General features: G+C 34.7%; 1 non-coding gene and 1 pseudogene across 1 annotated transcript; one reads left to right on the top strand and one right to left on the bottom strand.

Annotated features, from left to right (window-relative positions):
- Positions 1-961: 961 nt before the first annotated feature.
- On the top strand, positions 962-2102 carry LOC136218334 (probable ADP-ribosylation factor GTPase-activating protein AGD13; annotated as a pseudogene).
- Positions 2103-10349: 8247 nt separating this feature from the next.
- Positions 10350-10456, bottom strand: LOC136216003 (small nucleolar RNA R71). The gene has a single exon (XR_010683001.1). It is a non-coding gene; the product is annotated as a small nucleolar RNA R71 (small nucleolar RNA).
- Positions 10457-14461: the final 4005 nt, after the last annotated feature.

The raw sequence follows: 14461 nt of genomic DNA, 5'->3' as shown, positions 1-14461 counted from the left end.
ATAAAAAAAAAGTATTAGGTAGACCCAATATATACAACGATCATTCATCCTTATCAGAGTAGGACTAAGATACCCTAAGGAATACGCTTCTAGAATGACCAATAAAATATCCAATTCTTATGAGAAGGATTCAGTTAATCATTGTATAAAGCTAGGACTCCATATCTTAATCTGAACCTCGAGTATTCACATTCGCTGTGAATTTATTTTTGTTTGTAATTTTTGTATCTTCTAAGCAGAAAAAAAGGGAAACTTAAATTGTCATGTGGCAATGGACTGTACCATACTACCATTCATATAGAAATCACTTGGTTTTTATTGCAATTGTGTTTTAATGGCCAAAATAACTTGTTTTCTTTAAATTCTCATAAATATTTTAATATTATATATATATTTTTTTTACAGTTTTAATATTATATTTTTAATTTATTGTTACTTAGTTTAGATTACAACATTGTTTTCATGGCCAAAATGTCTGCAACATTTGACATTTCTTTTAAGTCTGATTTCTTTGGTTTTGACGAACATTTGCAGGTGAATTCCAATTCCTTCTCAATTAAGGTCTTTATTTCATTCAATTTCTTGTATGTAAAGATTTTTTTGAAGGTGGTTTTATTTTTAATAGCTAGGTTTTTGCATGCAAATCTACAGAATATGATTGTTGGATCATCATTCATCCATTTATTGATTTGGATATGGATAGTTTATTTTTATATTGTTTGGATGTTGAAAAAGGAACGAAAGAGATATATAGAAGGTTTGTATTTACGGGATCATTTAGGATTTTCCATTACAATGTTATTTTATATAGTTTTCATGTATTTGATGCTTGGCTTACCATGAATTCTTAAAAGTGGATTCCTTTGCAGATTTTGTTTTATATAATTGAGAGAGGTTATTTTGCAGAAATCTTGGTGCATATAAGTTGTGGTTGTATGATATTTGGTTATAAAAAACAGCAATGAGCCGTTTGCCAAAACAAAGAACTGCCTCAGGTAAAATTCTGATTTTAAACCTGGATATATATTTTCCAAATTCCTATAATAATTGAGTTTGCAGGTAAAAGAAGATTAAAAGAATTATTGGGGCGTAATGAGAATCGGTTATGTGCTGATTGCGGTGGTCCAGATCCGAAATGGGCGTGAGTTCCTTCCTAATTGATTGATTCCCTTAAAAAGTTGATTATATAAGAATGGAATGGAATAATTAATAATGAGTTAGTTTTCAAGTCTACCAACATCGGAGTATTTATATGCTTAAAATGTTGTGGAGTACATAGAAGTCTTGGATGTCATGTCTCAAAGGTATTATCGGTGACATTAGATGAGTGGTCGGAGGAAGATATAGAAGGGATGATTGAAGTTGGGGGAAATTCATCTGCTAATTCAATATATGAGGCATTCATACCTGAGGGAGTTTCAAAGCCACAACCAAATTCCAATCACGATGAGCGTATGAAATTCATCAGGTCTAAGTACGAGCTTCAAGAATTTTTGAAACCTAGCTTGAGGATTACATCCGGAAAATCTTCTGGTTCTCTTCGATCTAGTTTTTCTAGGAAGATTTTGGATAGTTTTCGTGTCTCAACTACATCCTTTGATGAGGAAGGCATGGTTGAATTTGTAGGATTGCTAAAAGTCAAAATAATAAGTGGTACAAATTTAGCTATTAGAGATATGATGTCAAGTGATCCTTATGTGGTCCTCACCCTCGGAAAACAGAAGGTTCAGACCACTGTAGTAACCAGCAACTTGAATCCAGTTTGGGATGAGGAACTCATGTTGTCAGTGCCTGAGAATTTTGGGACTGTCATGTTGCAGGTATTTGATCATGACATGTTTTCTGCTGACGACATAATGGGAGAAGCAGAGATTGATATCCAACCATTAATAACATCAGCAATGGCATTTGGAGACCCAGAAATGTTTGGAGATATGCAGATTGGAAAATGGTTGAAATCAAATGATAATGCACTTATAGATGATAGCACCATTAATATTGTTGAAGGAAAGGTTAAACAAGAGATATCCCTCAAGCTCCAAAATGTTGAATCTGGTGAAATTCTAATTCAACTTCAATGGTTAGCTCTTAATCAAATGTAAACAACTTATATATTTTCTTTTGTATCCCAACCACCAAATGTAAACAACTTATCTAATACCAATTACACACATACCACCCTCTTTAATTTTATTTGCCCTCAAAACTCTATTCTTTTACACTTTCAACTCATGTAATTTATGTTACATGGAAACTCTTTTCACCATGTCCATTTAAAAAACACTAACTCTCATAAAACCAATACAAAATGTTTTTAGGCACGTTTCTCTAAATAATGAAAATAGGAAAACACATTTCTTATTCCACCGACATCACAATCTAATTCCAAATTCTAACCATGACAATTGAAACTTCTTTAACCGGAACTTCTTTATTAAAGATAATTTTTGTTCCACAATTTCCAAGTATTTATATTTTATACTCGATGTTATAATCATATGTAGAGTAAATATCATTTTTATTATTATACTTTTAATATTTATAAATATATCCTTGTATTTTTAATATCTACACATTTTCATTTCCTATGATTTTTACAAACAACATTTCTTAGTGCTAGCTTTTGTAATCATTTTTGTTTTTATTTTTGTGCAACATAAGATGGAACTAAGAGGCTATTTGATAACAAAATTAAACGCTTAAAATTAGTATATTAAGTATTTTTTTTTAGCTTGTTTGATAGCACTACTTACAAATTCAGTTAAGTAAAAAAACACGTATTATGATAAGTCAAAATATTTAATTTATAATTTTAAATTGAACATTATCAAATAATATTTATAATTTCATACTTAAGTATTTATCAAACAGTTACATTATTTAATTAATACTTTTAATATTCATAATACTAAACACTTAAAATTTAGTATAAATATTTTTAGCACCTAAATTTTAGTTTTATCAAACACTACACTCTTATAATTATTTGTAAATAATATAAGATCATTTAGTAATTATCCACTCTCATGTAACAGTATAAATTATAAATATTCATTAATAAATAAGAGTATTATTTTTAATTTACCATTCGCATAAGTACACAAAAAAAATGCATTAAATTGATTAGTTGTAACAGTTACCTTGTTGAGTTTGGAGGTGCAAAATAAACCACATAAAAAAAAGTATATGGTTGACATTTCTACACCTAATAAGTGGCAAATATGTTTTTATTAGATTTGTGGTGTATAATTGTAACTATTGCCGACAAAGTTTTAGTATAAATAGACTTCCATGCATTAGGTGTGCTGAGCGGAGTGAGTGCAAAATAAAATATCCACCAAGTGTTGTATCATTTGTTGTATTTGTGATTTCTTTAATAAAATAAGTTTATGTGTTAGTTTCTTTTATTTGCTTAATTCTATTTCCTCCAAAAAAAAAAAAAAAGTGGCATGAGAACCTATGTTACAATAGTTGTGAGAATTTTATTTTTTTCACCAAAAAAATACTATTTTCTTAAATTGAGTGTTAGAGAGACCCTATAAAAAAATGTCAGGTAATTCCAATAACATCTCTTTCCACTACCCTCAGCTTAGAAAAATCAATTATACAAGTTGGTACATTTGAATGAAGACATTACTTGGATGTCAAGATGTTTGGGACATCGTTGAAAAAGGCTACCAAGTTCTAGCAGACGAGTCATGACTATATCCAGTAGAAAAGATAGTCTATCGAAAAATCGTAAAAATGATAAAAAAGACGCTTACTCTCTCATCCATCAAAGTTTGGATGAATTAATGTCCGAGAATATAGCAGAAGCTACCACCTCCAAACAGGTGTGGGACATCCTACGTGTTTCTCTTCAAGGTGAAGAGAGTTAAAAAGGTTTGTTTGTAGATGCTGAGAGGAGAATTTGAGACGATGAGGATGAAGGAAACAGAGCTCGTTATCGATTACTCATCTAGAGTAAAACCTATCGTGAATCAAATGTGACAATATGGTGATAAAATTGAAAAGTGCAGAATTGTTGATTTTTTTTTTTTTTTTTTGCGATCACTACTACCAAAATTTGATTGTGTAGTAGTGGTAATGGAAGAGTCCAGAGACATCAGCGCAATGACCATTGATAAAATTATAGGGTCATTACATGCACATAAAGAGTAGTTCAAGAAGCGAAAAGAAAAAGTTAACAGAACAAGTCTTAGCAACAAATACTTCGTTCAAAGATAACGAAAGTAACCGAGAAAGAAGCCAATTTGGAAGAGGACATGGTAGATGTCCAGGAGGAAAGAGGATGAGGACATGGTAGAAACCGAGGAAGAAGTGACAACAAGTACAACATCAACGAAAGAAGCACTCAATACATATGAGTTTGAGGCCGAGGACCTGGACGTGGAAGAGGAAACTGGACGTCAAGTGAAGGACATGATAAGTCCAATGATCAATGTTATAATTACTCTAAGTACGACCAATAAGCAACATAATGTTGGAGTCCTCTCAAGGAGAAAGAGGGAAAAGCTAACAACATCCAAGATGAGGAAGTAACTAGCACATTGTTACTTACCTATGAAGGAGAATAATGTCTTGAGAACAACCTATGGTCTTGAAAACGCAACAAGTAGCCACATAAATAGAGATAATAAAATGTCCATAGAGATGGATAAATTTGTTAGCGGTAACGTTGTATTTGGAGATTCCTCTCAGGTTCCTGTCACATGTAAAGGAACCATTCTCATTCAGTTAAAAAATAGCATTCACCAGTTGAATGATGATGTGTATTATGTTCCTAAAATGAAAATCAATATTTTGAGTTTGGGATAACTACTGGAGAAAAATTATGAAGTTCATATGGTGCATCGAAAACTACTCATGTTGAATGAGAAAAATGAGTTGATAGCTGAAGTGCCCCTGTTAAAGAACAGAATGTTCACAATTAACATCCAGACGGACGTGGCCAAATGTTTAAAGTCGTGTGTGAAGAGTTCCCATTGGCTTTCGCACCTAAGGTTTGGACATCTCAACTTTGGTAGAGTCAAAATGTTGGGTCAGAAGAAGATGGTAAATGGCTTACCTCAAATTGATCAGCCACATCAGTTATATGAAGGATGTCTCATTGGAAAACAATTTAGAGCCAATTTTATAAAAGAGTCTATGTCAAGAGCAAAAGCGCCAATTGAGCTCATTCATATAGATGTGTGTGGACCAATTACTCCCATGCCATTAGATAAAAACAAATATTTTCTACTTTTTGTTGATGATTATCGTAGAAAACATGCGTCTATTTTTTGAAGGAAAATCTAAAGTTTTTGGAGCATTCAAAAAATTCAAACGCTCGCGGAGAATAAAGTGGCCATTTTATCAAGGTCATTAGATTTGATAGAGGCTGTGAATTCATGTCAAACTCCTTCAAGAAATTCTATGAAGAACATGGCATCTGTCATTTCCTTTCAGTCCTGAGATTGCCACAATAAAATGGTTTGCTAGAAAGAAAGAATCGAATGGTGCTCAACATGGTGAGAAACATGTTGAAAAGTAAAAATTTGCCAATGGAGTTATGGACCGAAGCTATAGATTATGCAGTTTACCTATCGAATTGATCTCTAGCTATAAGTGTTTGAGATCAAACTTCTCATGAAGCATGGAGTGGAAAAAATCACCGTATTTATCATTTGCGTGTTTTTGGAAGTGTCGCTCATATTCAAGTACCAGATGAAGAAAGAAGGAAACTTGACAATAAAAGAAAGAAATACTTTTTCATAGGATACTCTGAACATTTGAAAGGATACAAGATCTTCGATCCTCAAACGTAGAAAATTATCATCAACAGGGATGTCACCATTGACAAAGAAGCGACATGGGGCTGGAACATTGAGAAAGAACGGAACTATGATTTTTATCCTTTTAATATGAATGAAAATAATGATCAGAAGGAACCAATCACGACACCAACACCAATATCCAGTTTGAGAGTACTTATCACTGAAGGAGATAGTTCAAATGACAGTCCAAGAAAGGCCTAAAAATTCAGACGTGTTGAAGATTTGTATGATGTAACAAGAAATTTGAATGATGGATTAACTCTTTATTGTCATTTTACTGACAATGAGCATGTAAGATGCAGAAGAAGTCATGAAAGATGAACAATGGAGAAGAGCCAGGTAGAGGAGATTTAAGCAATCGAAAAGAACAAAATGTTGGAGCTGACCTCAGTTCCAGCTGGTAAAAAACCCATTCGTGCTAAATGGTTGTTCAAAGCAAACAAAGATTTTAAAGGTGAAGTTTTCGGGCACAAAGGTAGACTGGTGGCCAAAAGGGTGTAGCCAATAACGTGGCATTTACTATAATGAAGTTTTTTTCACATGTTGCGAGAATGGAGAGCATAAGATTGGTGATTTTAGTAGCTACTCGGTGCATGTGAAAAATACATCAAATGGATGTAAAATCATCTTTATTCAATGGATATTTGGAGGAGGAATTTTATATCCAGTAACCACCTAGGTATGTTGTCAATGGCCAAGAAAAGAAAGTTTTAAAATTGAAGAAGGCACTATACAGTCTCAAGCAAGCACCACGAGCCTGGAATAGCCGCATTGACAAATATTTTCAAGAAAATGTTTTGTCAAATGCCCATATGAATATGCTTTATATGCAAAAGTGAAAAATTATGATATTATGCTTGTTTGTTTGTACGTGGATGATCTTATATTTATAGGGAAAATCCATAAATGTTTGATGAATCCAAGCACACAATTGCTCGTGAATTCGAGATCATAGACATTGGTCTAATGTCTTATTATCTTGGCATTAAAGTAAAGTAGAATGTTGGCGGAATATTCATTTGTCAAACTGGAGATCTTGAAGAAGTTCAAGATGGAAAATTGTAATCCGCTAACACACCAGTTGAATACGGAATCAAGGTCACCAAAGATGAAGGTGGATAAAGAGCTAGGCTTCACCTGGCGTATCTGCTCCACGTGGCGTATCCATGCTCATTTGGCGTATGCCATATCTTTGAATCCGTGGTTTTTGCCACTGTTGAGCGATTTCCGCAAGTGCACGGTTTTGCTTGTAGTAATAAAAAGATATCGATCCCACAGGGAACGCTTTTTAATGAAAACTTATTTTAATTCAGTTTGATTCACGTTTTATGTTTATAATATGGAAAATCGTAAATTGAATTTGGTTTTGAGATTGCATTAATAAGAATCAAACTAGAATATATGTAGAATGTTAGAAATCAATTCTGTTTTAAGTTTAAATTACAAAACAGAAACATTTAGTGTTTAGAACAAGAGAATAATTGTATTCGTTTGCATTAAGCAAAGATAACAACTTTAAACTTTGTAAAAATTATAAATGTGTAATAAACGTAAACTCCTTCAATTAAAAGGCTTTAAACCGTAGAGAACCCACCTGGCTCTGAGTAGATTTCTACCCAACCGTATAGGAACTGAACCGGTGCTAGCCGTAATCGATTCAGAATGATCTGAGTACAAAGAACGTGAAGAACTTTGTGTATGGACTAGAGGGGGCCGAAATTGGCAGAGGGAGGCTAGTGATAATTAGCTTTCTAACCCTAATAAATAAATACTTGTATCAATTTTTTTGGTGAGTTAAATACTTGTATCAATTAGGTTTAATTAGGCTTAGGTTAAGTGGCTAATGTCCAATTGGTCCTTCCTTGGTCTCTAACCATAAATATAACCCTACAGATTATATTTAATTCAGTTAGGTCCAAATAGGCCCAATTTAATTACCCCACTTTAATTGGCTAATTTCTAATTAGTCCCTCCTTGATCTCTAATTATAAATATAACCCTACATATTATATTTAATTCAATTAGGATCAAATAGGTCTAATGAAATGATCTTACACACACACACACACATATATATATATATATATATATATATTTAAGACCCTATAGTATTTCATTGCGGTATGGTCTCTTAGCCTGTTGGTTGAGAGCTTATACATGACCCTAGAGGTCATAAGTTCGAATCACATAGGGTGGGGTGGGTTAAGGGTTTTTCTTTGTCTTTAATGTAATTTTCCTTTGTTTAATGTAAGTGCATTGTGCACAACTTAACCAGGGTGTGGCCACACACTTCTTCAGTTCCACTTATCAAGTGGCCGGTGATATCAGCTCACCGTTAGGTGAGTGGTAATCCCATCACTTCATCTATCCGCAACAACGTGTTTGTTAAGCCCAAAATATACCTAAAATATCATCAATATTTACATCAGTTTTACTACAAATTTGTGTTGTTTATATCTATTTAGCGTACTTTTACGTCCGAATATGTTTCTTTCATGCAAGGTACCTAAATATTTGGTAAAATCCAAATAGGAACGAAAAGAGGTCAGAAACGAAGGAAAAACCCTACAAAAGGAGTTAAAGACGACGAAAATCAAACGCACCGAAACGAAGACGAGGAACGAAGTCGTATCCGGGAATAATTACCCGTGTCACGACCGAGATTCCTTATTCTTGGTCGCGACACGCGTCGGCCAGTCACCTCCTCCCTTTCGTCCGAAGGCTGAAATTTCATTTCCCCATTCTCGGTAACTTCAGATTTTCAGACAGCACAACTTACACATGTTCGTTTTCAAAGAAATGCGTCCGTTCGATTGGATAAGAACGTCTCTTCGCAGTAGACACGTCCCTTAAACTCGACTCCTCAACATCTATAAATAAAGAGTTGATTTCAGAGTTGAGATATATTGAAGAGAAGATTTTAGTACAGAATTTATGCAGGAATTCTCAGTCAAAAACAATTCAGAGTTAGAAGTTTAATTTTGTAAAAACAATCTGATGTACACACATTGTTTACCAATTAATTTCAAACACAGTAGCAATTAGATTTAGAATAAGATCAGTTCAATATTAGTTTACATTTTGGTAGTAGAAGTACCCGTCTCTATTCCGAAGATTCAGCGAGAAGATTAAGTAGCGGATTCGACCCAAGAGCCTGACAAACTCTAACGAGGTTTGAGGAAAGGATTGACGACCCGGAACTCTCATGTCGTTTGAATGCTTCCATGCTTTTTATTCTCTGTAAACTTGTATCAAATTCATACTTCATCTAATAAAGTTCATGCAATTCAATAAATTTTTATGTAGCACTTCTGTAAATGATCGGAAGTGAGTTCTGGTGTTTTCATTAAAACGTAGTTAAATTCAAAATCATTACAAGGAAACTTTGTTGAACACTTAGGCAAATTAATTCTTACGCAAATAAGTGTTAATTTGATTAAGGTAGCAATCTATCCCGACCGTAGGAAGATTGTCTACGGTTCAAAGCCTTTTAATTGAAGGAGTTTACGATATTACACTTTTATAATAATACAAAGTTTAAAGTTGTTTTCTTTGCTTAATGCAAACGAACACAATAAATCTCTTATTTTAAACACTAACGTTTCTGTTTTGTGATTCATATTCAAAACAGAATTGATTTCTAACATTCTACATGTTCTATCCTAATTCTTACTCAATCAATACAAAAACCTAATTTCAAATAACGATTATCTATTTCTATAAATCTTAAGTCGTATTTAAACTACAATTAAATAAGTTTTTGTTGAAAAACGTTCCCTGTGGGATCGATATCCTTTTATTACTACAAGCGAAACCGTGCACTTGCGGAAATCGCTCAACAAGTTTTTGGCGCCGTTGCCGAGGAACGCCAAATTTTTTAACAAAAATTTAGATTTTTCGTGTTTTATTTCAAATCTAGGTTTATACATACTTATTTTAACTTTTGTAATTTATTAATTTTAATTTACTAACGTATTTATTTTTCAAATATGTTTTGAAGGTAGTTTCGGTACGTGCAAAAATTTCAAGTTCATGCGCAGTTCTCGAAGTTCAGGCATTGCACCAGACCCTATAGACCCAGAAATTGAAAGAACCGTTAAAAAGAAAAAGAAAGACAAGAAAAACAAAAACAAACAAAATACCGAGCCAAATATTATGGCAAATCCACCAACACTTATGGATTACGCTAGGCCAGGAGTAGCCGGTGTAACAAATAGCATAGTTAGACCCCAAATAAACGCACACCAATTTGAAATTAAGCCTGCTTTGCTTAATATGTTGCAAAATAATGTAACATTTTATGGGTTACCTAACGAAAATCCTAACACCCATTTGACAAATTTCTTAGAAATTTGCGGCACTTTTAAAATAACTGATGTGACTGTCGAAGCAATCAAACTTTGCCTTTTTCCTTTCACTTTGAAGGATAGAGCCAAAGAGTGGTTAACTTCTATGCCAGGCGCAACATTTGAAACTTGGGACCAACTAGCCCAAGAGTTTTTATCAAAATATTTTCCTTTAGCAAAAACCGCAAGAGTCATAAAAGAGTTAACATCTTTTTCTCAAAATGATAACGAAACTCTTTATGAGGCTTGGGAACGTTTTAAAGAACTTCAACGTTTATGCCCACACCACCAATTGCTCGATGCACTTTTAATGCAAACATTTTATAATGGATTAAATCCCACAACTAGAGGTTCATTAGATGCTATGTCGGGAGGGTTATTTATGAAGAAGACATCAGCCCAAGCAAGAGAACTTTTGGAGGAAATGGCAATCAACAGCAGTATGTGGTCCGCAAAACGTGGACACATATCGGTGGCGAAACCATCATCCTCAACCACATCATCCGTTAAAGGTATAGTGAATCTTGATCCAGTCGCGATGTTACAAGCCCAATTTTCTGCCTTATCGCACAAAATTGATAGGTTTATGGCACCGTGCGATACTAATGGTAATCCAATCCAAACGGATGTGGATTATGAAGGTATGAGCGAGATCGAATATGTAAATTTTGTCCAAGGGCAAAACCAAACTAATAATCCTTATTCTAATACTTATAATTCTGGATGGAGGAATCATCCTAACTTTAGTTGGAAAGATAATAATAATGCAAATGCTAATCAAAATCGTGCTACCAATAATTATCAAAATCAATCAAGAGATACGATTAGCACTTTATCTTCTAAAATCGATAAATTCATAGATGCTATCAGTGGAAAAATAAGTAATCACGACAATGGTTTTAAATGATTGAGAATAAATTCGATCAGCTTATTAAAAACCACTCATCTAGCATCCATAATTTGGAGGTTCAAATTGGTCAAATTGCTAAATCAATTCCATCCCGAAAAGAGGGAAGTCTTCCCAGCCATACGGAAGAAAATTCGAAGGAGCGTGTAAAGGCTATCACTCTTCGTTCAGGGAAAAATTACTTAGGTCCGGAAATGCCTGGAGATTCAACTTTACCAGGAACTGATTTACCAAAATCCAAAGAAGATACATTAAATACAAAAAGTTCACCAATTGACTCAAGTACAAAAACATTTGTACCCAAACCACCTTTTCCACACAAAGTCCGAAATAAGGACCATGACAAACAACTTTTAATATTTTTGGATAAATTTAAAAATTTGCATATTAATTTGACGTTTATGGATGCAATTACGCAAATTCCTAACTATGGTAAGTTCTTAAGAGATTTAATTTCAAAGAAAATTAGTTCGGAAGGAATTTCATTCATTTCGCTAACTGAGGACTGTAGTTCAATAGTGTCAAGCAATTTTCCCACCAAACTCAAAGATCCCGGATGTTTTACCATTCCATGTAAGTTGGGAGATATTGAATTCCCAAGTTGTCTTTGTGATTTAGGAGCAAGTATAAACTTAATGTCGTTGTCTATTTTTAATAGGTTAGGTTTAGAAGAAGATATAAAACGTACTAATATGGTTTTGCAATTAGCGGATCAAACCACTAAAAGACCATATGGTATAATTGAGGACGTTTTAGTTAAAGTTGACAAATTTATTTTTCCTACCGATTTCGTTATATTAGACTTTGCATATAACGTTAATTGTCCACTAATTTTTGGTAGACCGTTTATGAACACGGGACGTGCTCTAGTCGATGTCTCGGAAGGGAAAGTAGTTTTAAGGATAGGAGAAGATAAGATCGTGTAATATGAACAAAGCGATAAAATATCCTATGGAGGAATTCGCTTGTATGAAACTTGATTTAGTTGAAGAATGTGTCAATGACATTATTCAAAAATAAGAAATAATAGAACCTATAATGGGAGAAGAATTAGAAGATAAGGACTCAGAGCCTTTGATTCAAGAAGATGGACCAGTTCCACCTTCAATTGTAATACCCCCTATGTAACGACCCGGTCCGGAGTGGGTGGCGCCGGGGTAAGAAGGCCTGAGCAAAGAGCGGCCCTAAGGGATGGCGATGGGGGCAGGAATGAACTGAATCCCACATCGGAAATGGAGAGGGAGTGATTGGGGCTTATTAGTAAGATGAGAATCCAATACATGCAGACGCGTTTTAAAGCCGTGAGGCCCAATGTGTTGGAATTGGGCCAGAGCGGACAATATCTACATGGTATTGGACCAGGGTGTTACAATTGGTATCAGAGCCGACTCTCCACGTACGATGTGTGGTTCGGGGACGAACCAGGCGGAAGCTGGTGGGCCTGTAACGACCCGGTCCGGAGTGGGTGGCGCCGGGGTAAGAAGGCCTGAGCAAGGAGCGGCCCTAAGGGATGGCGATGGGGGCAGGAATGAACTGAATCCCACATCGGAAATGGAGAGGGAGTGATTGGGGCTTATTAGTAAGATGAGAATCCAATACATGCAGACGCGTTTTAAAGCCGTGAGGCCCAATGTGTTGGAATTGGGCCAGAGCGGACAATATCTACATGGTATTGGACCAGGGTGTTACAATAACACCCTGGTCCAATACCATGTAGATATTGTCCGCTCTGGCCCAATTCCAACACATTGGGCCTCACGGCTTTAAAACGCGTCTGCATGTATTGGATTCTCTCATCTTACTAATAAGCCCCAATCACTCCCTCTCCATTTCCGATGTGGGATTCAGTTCATTCCTGCCCCCATCGCCATCCCTTAGGGCCGCTCCTTGCTCAGGCCTTCTTACCCCGGCGCCACCCACTCCGGACCGGGTCGTTACAGGCCCACCAGCTTCCGCCTGGTTCGTCCCCGAACCACACATCGTACGTGGAGAGTCGGCTCTGATACCACCTTTGTCACGACCCGAACCTGGCCATGACTGGCGCATAAATTAAGATTACCTTAACCTATGCTAGCCTCAAAAAAACAATACTTATCTGACTAGTAAAGCCTTCTAACATGATTAAACATCTTAAACTGTACAAAAATATATACCATAAAATATCCAAAAGTCTCCAAATACGTACAATAATAATATCTAGCTAACAATATCCTCCTTCAATATCGAACCCAAATGTCTGCGCAGCTAAAGAGATCTTAATCTGAAAAATATAAAATCAATGTGGTATGAGATTTCGGTCTAGGCGAGCGAAAATCTCAGTGAGTGATAATCATAGCACAACAGACGGGGAAACAGACAGATATGCAGATAAGTTTCAAATTTATTTTCAGAATTTATCAAACATGATGGTGCAGAAAAATCAAATAATATTGCTATATTTACTCAAATCAAATAAATCGAATAATAATAATAATTTACAGAAATTCTCAAAACCACGGTACAGTAACATCAGAGTGATGATATTCCACATCACCAAAGGCCAGATAACAGACACAGATGGTAGCGCTACCAGATTCAGATACAGAATGTCTTCACCGACCCTATGCATGATTCTAATACAACTGACACAAAGACAAACACGTACACAGATAAAACAATAACAAATAATGCAAGCCTAATATGAAGGTCGGTGAGACATGAAAACAGATACAGATAATACTGAGCACATGTACCAGTTTCAAAGTGTATAACTTATATCTCATAATATTTTTCAAATAACTTAAATATCCAGACGGCAGAATTCGAATAAAATTTCTTAAATATCCAGACAGCAGAATTCGAATAAAATTCCAGATTTTCAATACAAACAGTAACAGATAAAATCAATCGATCAACAGAATTAAGTATAATCTCAAAGAATTTTTACTTCCAAATAAGATAAATAATATCAGAAAAACTAATGTACCAAGGGCATGTTCCCAGAAGCCTATGCTCTAATGCAGAGAATATTTGACAAATAAATTTAAGCTCAAGAAAGTCTTTTATCATTTAAAAGAATAGAAACTATTTTGAACAAATAACATTTTTAGAAAAGTTCATCAGAACTGTCTTAAAGGAACGAAAATAGGAGATAAATTTAAAAATCGGATCGAACTGTTTTTATCAAACTTTTTAATATTAATTGCTAAAGGACCGAAAGATATTTTGAACAAAAATACTTTTATCAATAGATTTCATGCTAGAGATTTCAAAATCAAACAAATAGTGTCATGAACCATAATTACCACTCACCTAGAACTCCGAATAACAGGCTTGATCCGAACCTTAGGTAATTATCGATCTTCTGAATCCATCCAAAGGGTATCAAATTCCTATTCCATAAACGAAGCGAA

This window comes from Euphorbia lathyris, chromosome 1 (assembly GCF_963576675.1).
Source record: "Euphorbia lathyris chromosome 1, ddEupLath1.1, whole genome shotgun sequence".
NCBI lineage: Eukaryota > Viridiplantae > Streptophyta > Magnoliopsida > Malpighiales > Euphorbiaceae > Euphorbia > Euphorbia lathyris.
This window is presented reverse-complemented; position numbering and strand designations above follow the sequence as displayed.